Source organism: Mustela nivalis (assembly GCF_964662115.1).
Source record: "Mustela nivalis genome assembly, chromosome: 18".
Classification (NCBI taxonomy): Eukaryota; Metazoa; Chordata; class Mammalia; order Carnivora; family Mustelidae; genus Mustela; species Mustela nivalis.
The window spans coordinates 7,235,671-7,247,841 of NC_139037.1; the positions used below are offsets into that span (position 1 = coordinate 7,235,671).

The following is a 12,171-nucleotide window of genomic DNA, read 5'->3' on the forward strand; positions in this document are numbered from 1 at the left end:
AGTCTAATATGAGAGTTAAGAAGTGAAATCTTCATAACAAATGGGGCTCCGTGTCCCCTAAGATCTAGTTATAGTTGGCTGAATGCCTGTTAGTTCCGGGGCAGTTTTACAACCTCAAGTTCAAATTTCAATCAGATTTCTGGCTTCTGTTAGGAAGTCCCCATCTCTAAATCTTATCTCTGTTGCTTTATCTCTGCCAGCATGGGTCCAAATGGAAAACATCTTCTTTTATCAACCAGTCAACTAGTCAACCAACAGCCAATCCTTGGAAAGAAAAAAAAAGTCGCTGCTCACCCAGGACCTTTGTACAGCAGACCTGGCTAAAGGTTGGAGGAGGCGCAGCCACAAAGTTAAACATTGAAAATTAAACACTCTGGTTCTTAAAAGTCATTTGTTGTCTCCTGTAGCTACTCCTTTGCTCCCTTTTCTTGGTGCCTTGGCTGCCCCCAACCTCAGCTACCCTCACGAAAGTTTTCATCCTTGTCTAAATACACTCGAGAAAGCCGTGCTAGTGAAGGAAGCAGGCCTTTAAACTGAGATGCCAAATATCTAATTTGTCCGTGGCTCACTTTTTTTGCATCTGCAAAAGGGAGATCATAAACTGCCCACCCCTTGCAAAATTGGGGAGAGGATTCAGTGGGGGTGACCCGGCACAGGGTCTAGGCCATTTATGGTATAATCTGTATTCCAGCTCTGGATGATCTACCCTTGGCCGCCGCCTTATGAGTTCATTAGAAAAAAAATCTATCTCAAATAGAAAACTGTCACCACTGGACTTTATATTTCTGTAATCCTGAGCAGAAATAGTAGGAATGTGTGTCTTCATGGGTGATCCAAGGAGCAGAGAGGCAGAGTCTTTTCCAAGAAGAAAATGGGATGTTTGGGACCACTGACACATTTGACCCACTCTGCTCCGTTCCCCCCAGTCCAACACTTGTCTATCAAATTGTGTTATTATCATGGGAAAATTTGAGGGGATGCACCTCTCCCCATACACACATGCCCCAATGTCCTTCCCATTATTTTTCTATAACCAGAAGATTTCCCCTTCCTGCAAATTTAAAGGGCCTGGATCCCTTTCTGAGACTTCTTTTTTTTTTCTTTTTTTAATTGAGATATAATTCACATGAACATAAAATACACCTTATTAAAGTATATAATTCGGTTGTGTGATGATCACCACTAATTCCAGAACATTTCCTCTCTGGAAAAAGAAACCCTGTGCCCATGAGCAGCCACTGCCCTTCCCTTGTCTGCAGCCCACGGCAATCTTGACTCTACTTTCTTTGTCGACGGCCCCTCAGAAACTTCTGGCACCAGTATCTCAAGTCTGTGAGCCACGAGCTCCATTTCTAACCCTGACGATTGACCCTGCCACCCCCACCTGTCCTTTGCTTCTCAAGAAGTAGGTTTAATCTTACCTAAGAGCTACTTCTCATTGTTTGCCCGCCCTTTGAACCTCCTTCTCCTATTTGTGGCATTCCTTGGTATTTGGCTAGTCGCAGGAGGGAGAAGCCATCTTTCTCTTTCAAAGCTAAATTTAAAAAAGCATAAAAGCTAGAAAGGTGCTTTCCCAGAGTCTCTTTTTTTTTTTTCTTTGCATTTTTCTATTTCTCATTTTATTTATTTATTTATTTATTTTTAATTTTTAATTTTTTATAAACATATATAATATATGTTTCCCAGAGTCTCTTACAGCTAGACCTCAGATGTGTGAGCTAGCTCAACCAATGACTTGAAATTTGTAGCGAGTGGCTCACCCCCCAAAGCAAGGACAGTGGAGAATCCTTGCTGGTGGCTTGCGGTGGCCTCAGCAGTGATGTCCCAGGCCTTTGGCAGTGGGCCCATGGCGGCGGAGCCATGTTTGGTGGCACCAGTGACCTCCCTGGGCTGGCTCTGATTTTGAACGCAGTCCTGGCTACCACTGAGACTCCCTCATTCCTGACCCTTGTTTCTGCCGGGTCCTCCATCCTTCCCAGCTAGATCCTGTCATTCAAATGGATTCCCTTTGGGCTAAGATCATTCAGAGTTTGTTTCTACACTGGCAGTTGAGAAGTCTCGTCTTGGTTTAATGCAAAGTGTTTCATAAGAGTAGAATCTGAGCCAGAGCAGCTTCACAGAGGTTTTGCCTGAGAGAAAGTGCTGCATTCCAGAGATCCACCCTCCCTCCCCCATGCTCTTACTCATTCCTGCTGCAGTGCAGTGGTGAGCTGGTCTTTTCCTCGGGGGCCATCTCCTTAGTAGCAGGTGGACTGAATGGAGATGCTGACTCGCGATCAGAGGCACTGAGTGTCCATCCTGGAGTCCGTGAGTGCAGGAGGAGCTGTGTCAGGATCCCCTTGTTCAGAAACTGAGTTTCTGCCTGCTTGTCCTCTGCTGTCAGTTGAATTGTGTTCCCCCCAAAGATACAATGGAGTACTCACCCCAGTACCGAGGAATATGGCCTTATTTGGACAAAGGGTCATTGCAGATGTAATTAGTTAGGAGGAGGGCATGCTGGGGCAGCGTGCGCCCTTCATCTAGTATGACAGATGTCCTTTAAAGAAGAGAAGAAGGCAGGGACAGAGTCACACACAGGGAAGAAGGCCGCATGGTGGCTGAGGCAGAGATTGGAGTGACGCAGCTCCAGGAATGCCCAAGATGGCCAGCCACCAGCAGAAGCTAGGAGGAGACAGAGCCTTGAGCCTCCAGAGCTACAAGAGAATAATTTCTGTGGTCTTAAGCCAGCCAGTTTGTGGTACTGAGTGACAACAGCCCTAGGAAACGAAAACCTCCATTGTGCCTAAGTCCCTGCCAATAGCTTTGCTTGAGAACCCTGCCAGATGCCCCTCAGCTCTGTCACCACTGGTTCTGGGGAGCGGGATAGGTCGTTTCCCTAATGGGGGTCTCTGTTGCCTCATCTGTAAATGCAAGGTGAACACACCTCGTTCAAAGTCAGTTCTACATTTAAAGGAGCGCCTGGCCGGGAAACGGCCACGGTGGACATGAAACACATACCCCTCGTCAGTTGCTGGCTCCCATGATCGCATCCCGTTGGGGGTGGGGGGTGGTGGTGACTATAAAGTGCTCCCCGAATAGAGATCAATGCCACAGGATATTCAAAAGCAACGAATTTTCTTTTCTAAAGAGAGGATAATTGTATGCACGCCGGGTTCTCTCTCTCTCTTTTTAATATCCTTTTGCACGTCTTAGCTTATGGTACAGGAAGGCCCTCTTCTCCAGAGGAGTGAACGCGAGCACACAGGGCCGTCCCCGCCACTGGGCAAGGACAGAGCAGTCCTCCCTGCCAGCCCGCGTAGGGTCAAGGGGGTGCAGACACTGTCGAGCAGTTGGTGGGGAATCTGGCCTCCGATCTGGGAAGCTCCGTTGCCGGGGGCTTTAATATCCGCTGTCTACAGCTTTATCTCCACTCAAGATGGCCATTGCTGATTGTAGCACAATAAAGCTGGCGTTGTGGAGGGGGGTGGTTCTGCCATCCCTGGTTATTGCATTTAGAGGCTACTGTAATACTTTTCAGGGAGCGATGGCAGTGATTCAAGGTAATTCAGGACTCTAGGAGTCCTGGATGTTTATGGTTCCTTCTAACCCCAGGGATTTTAGGATTCAAGGTGTGCGACCACACAGCCAGGCCAGCCGGCGTCTGACATGAGGAAGAGATTTAACAGGTGCCGGCAACTCTCGAGTTCCAGATGGTCCATACACAGTTATCCATGTGGACCTCACAACATCCCTTAGTGTGTCTGAAGGAAGGTTCCCTAGCAGTGGGCCCTCTGCCAGGATTCCTGTGCATGGGATCAATTCAGGAAGAGCTCACTGGGAACCCGCTCGGAGTAAGGGAGCTGAGTGGGAAGGGGAAGTTGCCCAGCAAAGGTGGGATTGCAGGGGCCTTTGGAGGGTGAAGTGCACACAGGGGAAGTGGGTGCCCACAGGAGCTGGGCTTGCACACCCCCGCACCCAGCACTCACCGGCTGAGGGGCTCCAGGGTCAGCACGATAAATGCTCAGACACCGTGGGCTCTCTGTGTGCTTGCAGAGTGGCTTTGGTAACCCCCAGGACAGGCAGAAGCAAACTGCACCTCACAGGCCAGCAGAAGAGTACATAGAAATGATAATAAAGTATTCAAGGGGATCTGAGTGGGGGCCAACAGTGTCTGCTACAGGGAACAATTAAGATCTCCCATTGTACAGATGACAAAACTGAGGCTCAAGGAGTGAACTGGTTCTCCCTAGATAGGTTGTTGCCTGGGTCAGGATTTTAATGTAGGCTTGCAACGCGGATGTTCTCTCTCTGGCACGGTGATGGTGGATCTCTTGGCGCCTGGGAACCCATGACTGAAAGCACTGAGCTTTCTTGCTTCTTTCTACCATCTCCCTGAGATACACCAGCCCTGGTTTCACAGACCTACTTCCTATAAGGAGGAGAGAACAGGCTCTACCCTTTTGACTCCCTCCTGCCACCAAAGGGGGAAAAAAACGTATTTAAGTAATTTTTTCTATGCTTGAGAAAAGCAACAAGCAATGATAAGAATGAAAGGTGTATCAGTTACACATGGCACAGATGAGTCTCACCAGGGGTGGTCCAGAGAAGCTGAGAAAGAGTCCGATCCCATGCATGGAAAGTACACAAAGAGAAGAAACTAACCTCTGTGACAGGAGCCAGGCTTTTAGTGCCTCTTGCGGTGGGTTAGAGACCTGAAGGAAGGGATGGTTGCATTTAGGGGTTTTTTGGCGGTGTGTGTGTGGGGGGGGGGCTTTAGGTTCAATGGGTGTGTTCAGTCCGTGAAAGTTCATCGAACTAGGTCCTTATGATATGTGTGCTTTTTATATGCACATCATATATGATTCCATAAAAATTGAAGTTGCAGAAAAAAGTGAAAGAAACAGAAGATAAAGAAGGACAAAAGGGAGAAAATAGAATAAAGCCTTAATCCCGCCCATTGAGAATTCACTTTTGTTAATGCCTGGTGTGTTGTCTCAAGATCTTTCTACGTGTGTGTAATACATACACAAACACACACGACAGAATTTCTGGATGTGCTGGAGACGACTGTCCTCATCTTGAGAGTAGAATATAGCCTGTTTTCGGTACTGACAGCAACACAATTAATTGCAACCCCAAATCGGGAACCAGTGTTCTGGGAAGGAGGAGGTCTGAGAGAGGCTGGAAATTGTTCCGTGCATCTGGGAGGTGGAGAATCCAATGATAAATCTGCCTTATGGATGTGAAGCGTGTGGCCCGTGTGCCCCTCCGGACGGGCTGCGCGCGTTACATCACCCGCTGTCTGTGTATTCTCCATCCGGGAGTTCAATGCCACGTGTAGACTAAATGCTGACTCTGACTCGTGCCTGGGGCTTGCGGTGATAAATAACTTTGGGTTCTGACCTCATGGGGCTTTAAGTTGAGTAGTGTCACTCTGGGCAAGATACTGCCTTCATGGGAACCTCATTTTTCTCATCAGGAAAATAGGGATAATAAAATCTGCCAGGGGAGACTTCTCTGTGTGGAAGAACCATCTGATTATTGAATGGGGTCTGGACCCAGGTAAGGTCTTAAACAGAGAGGGTGACTTCATGCAGAGCCCAAGCAGAAGGACGCCAGAAAGGGGAGCGAGGTGCTTCCTTCCACTACTGCTGAGTGGACCCCGCGGGTGGGGCAGTGTGCCTGGCCTGGCAGGAGATGGTGGTGGCAGGTGAGGGAGTAGTGCCCCCCCAGCATGGTAGCTCCCGGAGGTATCTGTGATGTTCCCGTGGGAGCCCCATCGTCCTGTGGACATGGCAGTGTCAAGGGAAGAGGGTCGGAGCAGGTGAAAGTGAAGGTCATGGAGATGTCATGTGGAAACTAGTTGGACTGGCTTATTGGAAGCGCAAGGTAACCTGGGGATCCCCAAAGGCTTGGAGGTGGAAACCTGGCTGGGGAGTCAGCTTTGGTTGGATTTTACAAAGCAACTCCTGTTTCTTTCTTTTACTCAGGACTAGGGTGACACCTTTTAATTCTTCCCCTAGTTGTTCTTAGCAGTGACTTGGGTGGCTTGGGCTTGGCAATGGGGGAGGATTTCAAGAAGAGAAAGGCAGGAGAGTGGGAGTGTCTCAAAGCCCACCCAGTCATAGCCCCTCTCCCCAGCTCACTTGTTGGAGGGAACAGATTTCTGCCCCGTGCGGGAGAATTCTGCTGGGAATCTTCCTAAATGCAGACCCTTATTCAGCAGGTTGGGGCTCGGTCCCCTAAGGGGCACTATGTATATGTGTGGGGTGGTGGAGAGCAGGAGAAGAGGCAGAATGGAAGAGGAGCCCGCCGTGCTCTATGGAGAGGGAACAGCTTTGCTCGCCTCTGATTCAGGTAGTGTGGGAACGATGGGCACTATTCCTAAAGCAAGGTTTGAAAACCACTGGCCTAGAATTCGCCTCGCTCTGCAGTTCCTTCTGCTCAGATCGTGCCTACCCTCTTGATAACATTGTAAACTCCTACCCTGCCTTTAACATCCATCCCAGGTCTGTCTGCCTGAACGCAGCCTCCCTTAGACACCAAGCCCTTATCAGCCCCTTATCTGTACTGCATTATCACCGTCCCTCACCCGGGCTCTGCTGATTCCTATTATCTCACTGTATTGAAAATGTCTTCTGCACACATATCTCCATTATATACCAGGAGCTTTTGGGGAGCAGGATGACATCCCCCATGTCTGCTCCTGGGCACAGAGTGTGCTCAGCATAAAGTCATTCCCCGTTCAGTGCTTGCAGAATGGGTACCGGTTAATGTTTCTCTGATTATGAAGCACACCTTCTTGAAATTCTCAGACAGAACCTGGATTTTTATTAATTTGAGATTTCATAAATGGTTATTAATCTCTGCTTGCATCTCCCAGAAATTGCTGGGCTTGGCAAGAGCCGGTAAACAGGCTCAGATAATATCCTCTTTCCCGTCCTCCTGACATCACTGGCGGTGTTGTGCTTTTTTTTTTTTTTTCTCTTTTTCTGGGAGACACTAGACATTCACTTTCTCCCCACGTCCCTGAGATGTGATCAAATGCCCACTGAAAGGTTCAGAGTTTGTGAACAACTTAAAGGTCATGTCGGATGAAGGAGCTGGCTGACAGCACCCGTTGGGCCGTTGTCATATGGTGACGCTGGTACTAACCCATTCCCCAGAGGTGGGGGACTTGCCCAGACAGGCCTCCCATCCCTGCCCCACAGAGGGTGCAGCTGCGAGGGCTGGCACATATTCCGAGGAGCCAGGGCTTCTGCTCCTCTGGCATTGCTGGGGAGGCCCGAGAGAGCTCCTTGGAGCTCGTCAGGAAGCGGGAGGTTGTCCAGGAGCAGATGCAGAAGGAGACCCACAAGAGTCAAGGACCTGCCTCAATTCATTTTGCAGTCTGAATCGAGACGTTCTAAAGCTTCTAATTGGTCAGAATCCCATCTTGAGTATTCTTGGGGGATGTAGCTGATTATATCCCTTCAAAGATGCTCATTAACTTGGTGAACCCCATTGTAACAAACCCCACAATCCAGGGAACAGTGTTTCTGAGATAAGGCTGGGCAGGGATAGAGATATTGACTGTTTACCCCTCAGACCCTGTGTCCGATTTTCTGCCAGGCACCGAGGTCAGGGGCTGGGGGAGTGTAAGAATGAGACAGAGTTCGTGTTCTTAAGCCCTACAGACTGTCAGATGCACAGCTTCTCCTGAGTGGATTGTTGAGGAAGTGCAGCCCATGAATACAGACCAGAAGAATACAGGCCAGCCTTAGGTATTGAATTGACTTATCAATCCAGGCTAAAGAGAAAAGCCGGTTGTATGTGTGGGCCGAGTGGGGAGGGGGAGGGAAGGAATGGTTTAAACTGGTTACAAGTGTAGACCGAATGATGGGCGTTGGGGCATAAAGCATAGGCTTGGTGAACAGACACAAGAGATGCACTGTTGACGGGGAGATGAGTCCCCTGAGCTGTTTGCATATGATGACATTCCATGGCGGGGTGGGGGGGTGGTCTGACATCCTCTAGACCCAGACGGATGGCTGATGAAAGGATTAGGAGCAGCTACTCTATCGGATGACCTCCACGGGTCAGTCAGACGTCCACACGGTGACACCGATCAGAGCAGCGGTGGTGGGCAGCTCCCAGCAATCACTACTTCTCCAGGTAGTGCCGATGAGGGTGATGACGATGGGGTATTGAACAGGGTGACGGTGATGTCCCACCCTTGTGGGACATCTACTCGATGTCAGGTGCTTTCCAGTATTTTTTCTTTATGAGCCATTCTATACACGTAAGGCTCAGCGATTTTAATTTCCTTGTCACCGGTCTGGTGAGTCAGAGAGGGAAGGGAGTGGTTGGGAGTGGGGGCCCGCGTCAAGATTTGGGTTGACAGTGCCTCCTCTGACGCTGAAAGTCTCGGCTGACCTGGGGCCAGCTGTGAGCCCTCTCTCGGCCTTGCTGTTCGTGTGCGAAATGAGACTGTGCTGAACTCCATCACGCCTGTTTGGAATCAGTGAGGACACGATGAGAGCCGCTGCTGCTCCTGTCCTCCTCCTTCTAGGTCTTCTTTCCCTCCTCCTCCTCCCCTTCCTTCTCCTCTTCCTCTTCTTCCAGAAGTAACAATACCATAACTTCTTACTATTACTATTATTATTATTGATGCAGGGCTGGGCCTGTCTGGTTACAAAGCAATACCCTTTCCTCGACTCCACGCTGAGTTCTGGGCCCAAGGGCAGAGCTGGCTGTCAGGTGAGTCTGTGCTGTATTTCTTTATTCCTTCCGTCTCTCGTCTGGCTCTCCACCACTGCAGATGCCTGGGGCCACCTGGAGTGGTGCTTGGAGAGTGCATCTGTCCAGAATCCAGGGGGGCCACTTCTCTTTCCAGCATCAGAGGCAGAGGCCACTCACGAGGTGGGAATGAATTAGAGGCACCTCAGTGAGAGGGATGTCTCAGACCTCTCTCCCACCACAGCTCTGCCTCCTGAACAGTCCAGCAAAGGCTTCTCCTCCTGTCTAGCCAAAGCCACGGGTGTGTTTTGAAGCAAGGGACTGGGTGACCACAACCCACCTGTTCAGGGCCTCTGATGAATATGTACTTCCTAGGGAGTCACTGGGCTTCTGGACTGGTGAAAGCAGCCAGCGGTGACCCAGATACAGTTTAGTGGCGAGGTAAGGGCATTTTGATTTCAGGCAACAGATGAAGCCCCCTCTGGTAGTATACACAAAAGAGGGGAACTGACTAGCAGGCTTTAGAGGGGCTCAATAAACTCCAAGGTGAAACTGTAGTTGAGCCCCAGAACATTCGCAGGGAATCTGGGTTACAAAGTGTGGCGCTGCATTCCTTTCTCCTGAGAACTGGCGCTCTCTGTTACTCCCCAGTGGAAATTGGGGCGCCCCAACACCTGTGCACCAGTCTAGCCCTACAGGCACTTCCTCTCTGACTCTCTTCCAAATCAAAATACCAAGGAAGAGTCTCTCATTGGCCTCCTCTGGGCCAGGTCACCACTGACAAACTTGATAGAATTGCATAGAGGTATTAAGAGAAACCCCTATGTAGCAATATGGAAATCCTTATTAATTGGTAAAGGAATTAGACAGAACTGTGTCCTTAACAGCATTATAGCTCTTTAAATCTATTTATGCATGTGGTTACATATTGGAAGAGGCCACAGTGAGATGGATTAAATGGCTTGTATTCTGGTAAACTTGGTTTATTTTGCTGGTATTGCTATTCTTCATAATAATAACTGGCATCCATACTGTGTTCTAGTTTGGAGCACTGGGCCACAGTGGGTGGGCACATTCGTGGGCCAGCAAACTCAGGTCCCAGAGAGGTGTGGATCCTGCTAACCAGTAAGTAGTCAAGTCAGACTCTAGGCCTCATGCTATTTCAACTGCACCATATTGTACCTCGTGTTGTAGGGCTGACCAAAGAAGGAGAATTTTAAGATCATTTCTGCATGCAGCAGGGGTGGTTAAGGTTGGCAGCATCCAGCCAGCCAGTCCTGAGATCATCTGGTGAAGGGAAACGAAGCATGGAGGTTTCCCAGAGAAAGAACCCAGGACGAAGGAAGGGGTTCAGTCTTCTTTTCTCTATGTTCAAGCAATGGCTGAGTACACTGGCTAACCCAACCTTCTCATACCAGATTTTCATGAGAAATAAACATTAACGTGTTACTAACCTTAAATGTTCGAGATGCTAAGAATATTCCGAATTGCCATGCAGATGCCCGAGTTTCCAATACTAGCGACGATTTCCGTAATGGGAGCACTTTTAACCCCATCATACCCAGAATTTCAGATACCAGTTTATCGTTTGTAAGGCTCCTGATGGGAGATGTTAGCACCACTCTGAAAGCACAGTTTTGCACCCAGACATGATCTACTTTTTTTTTTTTTTTTTAATAAATGGAATGTAAGACCAAATATTGGTTGAGTGAATGACTATCTTTGGCCATTTCACCTAAACATGCTGTAGTGTCCTATATAAAGGCCATGCATTCTTTTCCAATGTCAGAAAAGTCAGGATATTTTGTTCCATGTCAAAGACATAGCAGGGATAATTGTTAATTTGTCAAAAACTAAGAAAGGGGAGAGAATCCAAGTCTTAGTCTATGGTAATTTTTGCTTTTGAAGATGGTGGGCGATCTAGCTCAAAAGCCAGAATGTACCCAACGAAAGGGACCGTGATAGGCAGTACCTCATTATCTATGGGGATGGGTCCTGCTCCGCAGTGATGAAGATTTGGGAGCTTGTAAAGCTAATGATGTGTAAATGCATTTTCAGCTATTTTATTAAGATGGCCTTTCCAGGTTCATTATCATTAATATTTATGGTTAGGATATGTTCCTCCAGAGAGTCTGCAAATAGCTCTCCCATTGTTCGGGTAAAATTTATAGCAAGTTGGACTAAGGGGAGGCACCAATGTGTCCAGGCTTGTACTTAAAGGAAACGAAAGCTTTGGCAACGGCTTTGCATGGCTGTGGATCTTTAGTCTATGAGTTCAGGCATCTTTTAAATAGGGCCAATTAACTACGCTGTTACGAATCCAGGGAGGGAATGTGAACGTCCATGTGCTGGAAGGCAGAGAGGGGTGGGACACATTCCCCAAGATCATATCCTCCTCTGCTGCAACTGGTGTTGGCAAGTTCTACTTTTTGTTGCTGTGGCCTCTGTCTCCAACAAAGGGTAACAGTGTCCTTTGGAAGCAGAAGTGCAGCCAGAGTTCCCTGCCCAATAGGAAGGAAGGGTCTTCTTCCCAGGAAGAGCCCACACAGAGCCCTGGCACGTGCAGTGGTGCCGTCTGCACCTGCCAGAGATTTCCCACGGCTGCATCTCAAATGGGGCTTGAAATTTCTGGCTGGGGCAGAAGGAAGTGGCTTTACCACTCATCCATGCATCTGCTGATGAGCTTTTGGGGAGGGGGTGGCTGGGAAGCTATGGGGAGATGACAGATTTAGGTATTGGAATCAAATGTTACCTCTGGTACATTTTATAACAGTGAGCTAATTTTTACTTCCTAAAAACAATTTTTGGGGCGGAGGTGTGGAGCAGGTCTCACAAGAGCATACGCACTCTGAAAGACACCTGACCCATGTTTCAGGTGAAGTCCTCACCTGTAAAATCGAGCGGTGGAATAGATCACCTCTGTGGTTCCCTCCCGCAATAGTGCATTTTGTTGCCATCTGGATTAGAACAAGGCCATGGTTATGTTTGGAACTGCCAGCAGATGCTGAAGCTGTCCCTGGGTGAGTGAGCTATGGTACCCACACCCCACTGGGCTGAAGGATGAGTTTGGGTCCATTGGGGTGTATCTGGTCTCCAAGTCATGGTGTGGAAGGAAGGGAAAGCCTGTGACTGAGACCTGCTCTTGAGCAGAATTTCCTCTACTTACAGGCTGTATCTGGGTCCAATTGGGAGGGGTTGGAGGTTGGGAAGCAGGTGGCACTGGAGACTCTGTGGAGAGGATATACAAATACGATACCATCTAGAGGTAGAAAATAGAGAACAAGGGGTTCTAAAAACAGCTAAAAATTTAAGAGACACAGCAACCAAATGAAACACGTGACCCTTGATAGAGTCCTGGATTTAAGAGAAAGAGCTGTGAAGGACATTATTGGGACCGTTGGGGAAATTTGAATATGACTGTGTATTAGGTGATACTCTATCAATATTAAATGTCTTAAATATGAAACTAGGGGT

General features: G+C 48.5%; 1 long non-coding RNA gene across 1 annotated transcript; it reads left to right on the top strand.

The window, feature by feature from the left end:
* The first annotated feature begins 5,779 nt into the window (after positions 1-5,779).
* On the top strand, positions 5,780-10,075 carry LOC309853839. Its single transcript, XR_014305982.1, has 3 exons — positions 5,780-5,868; positions 8,635-8,718; positions 9,892-10,075. It is a non-coding gene; the product is annotated as an uncharacterized lncRNA (long non-coding RNA).
* Positions 10,076-12,171: the final 2,096 nt, after the last annotated feature.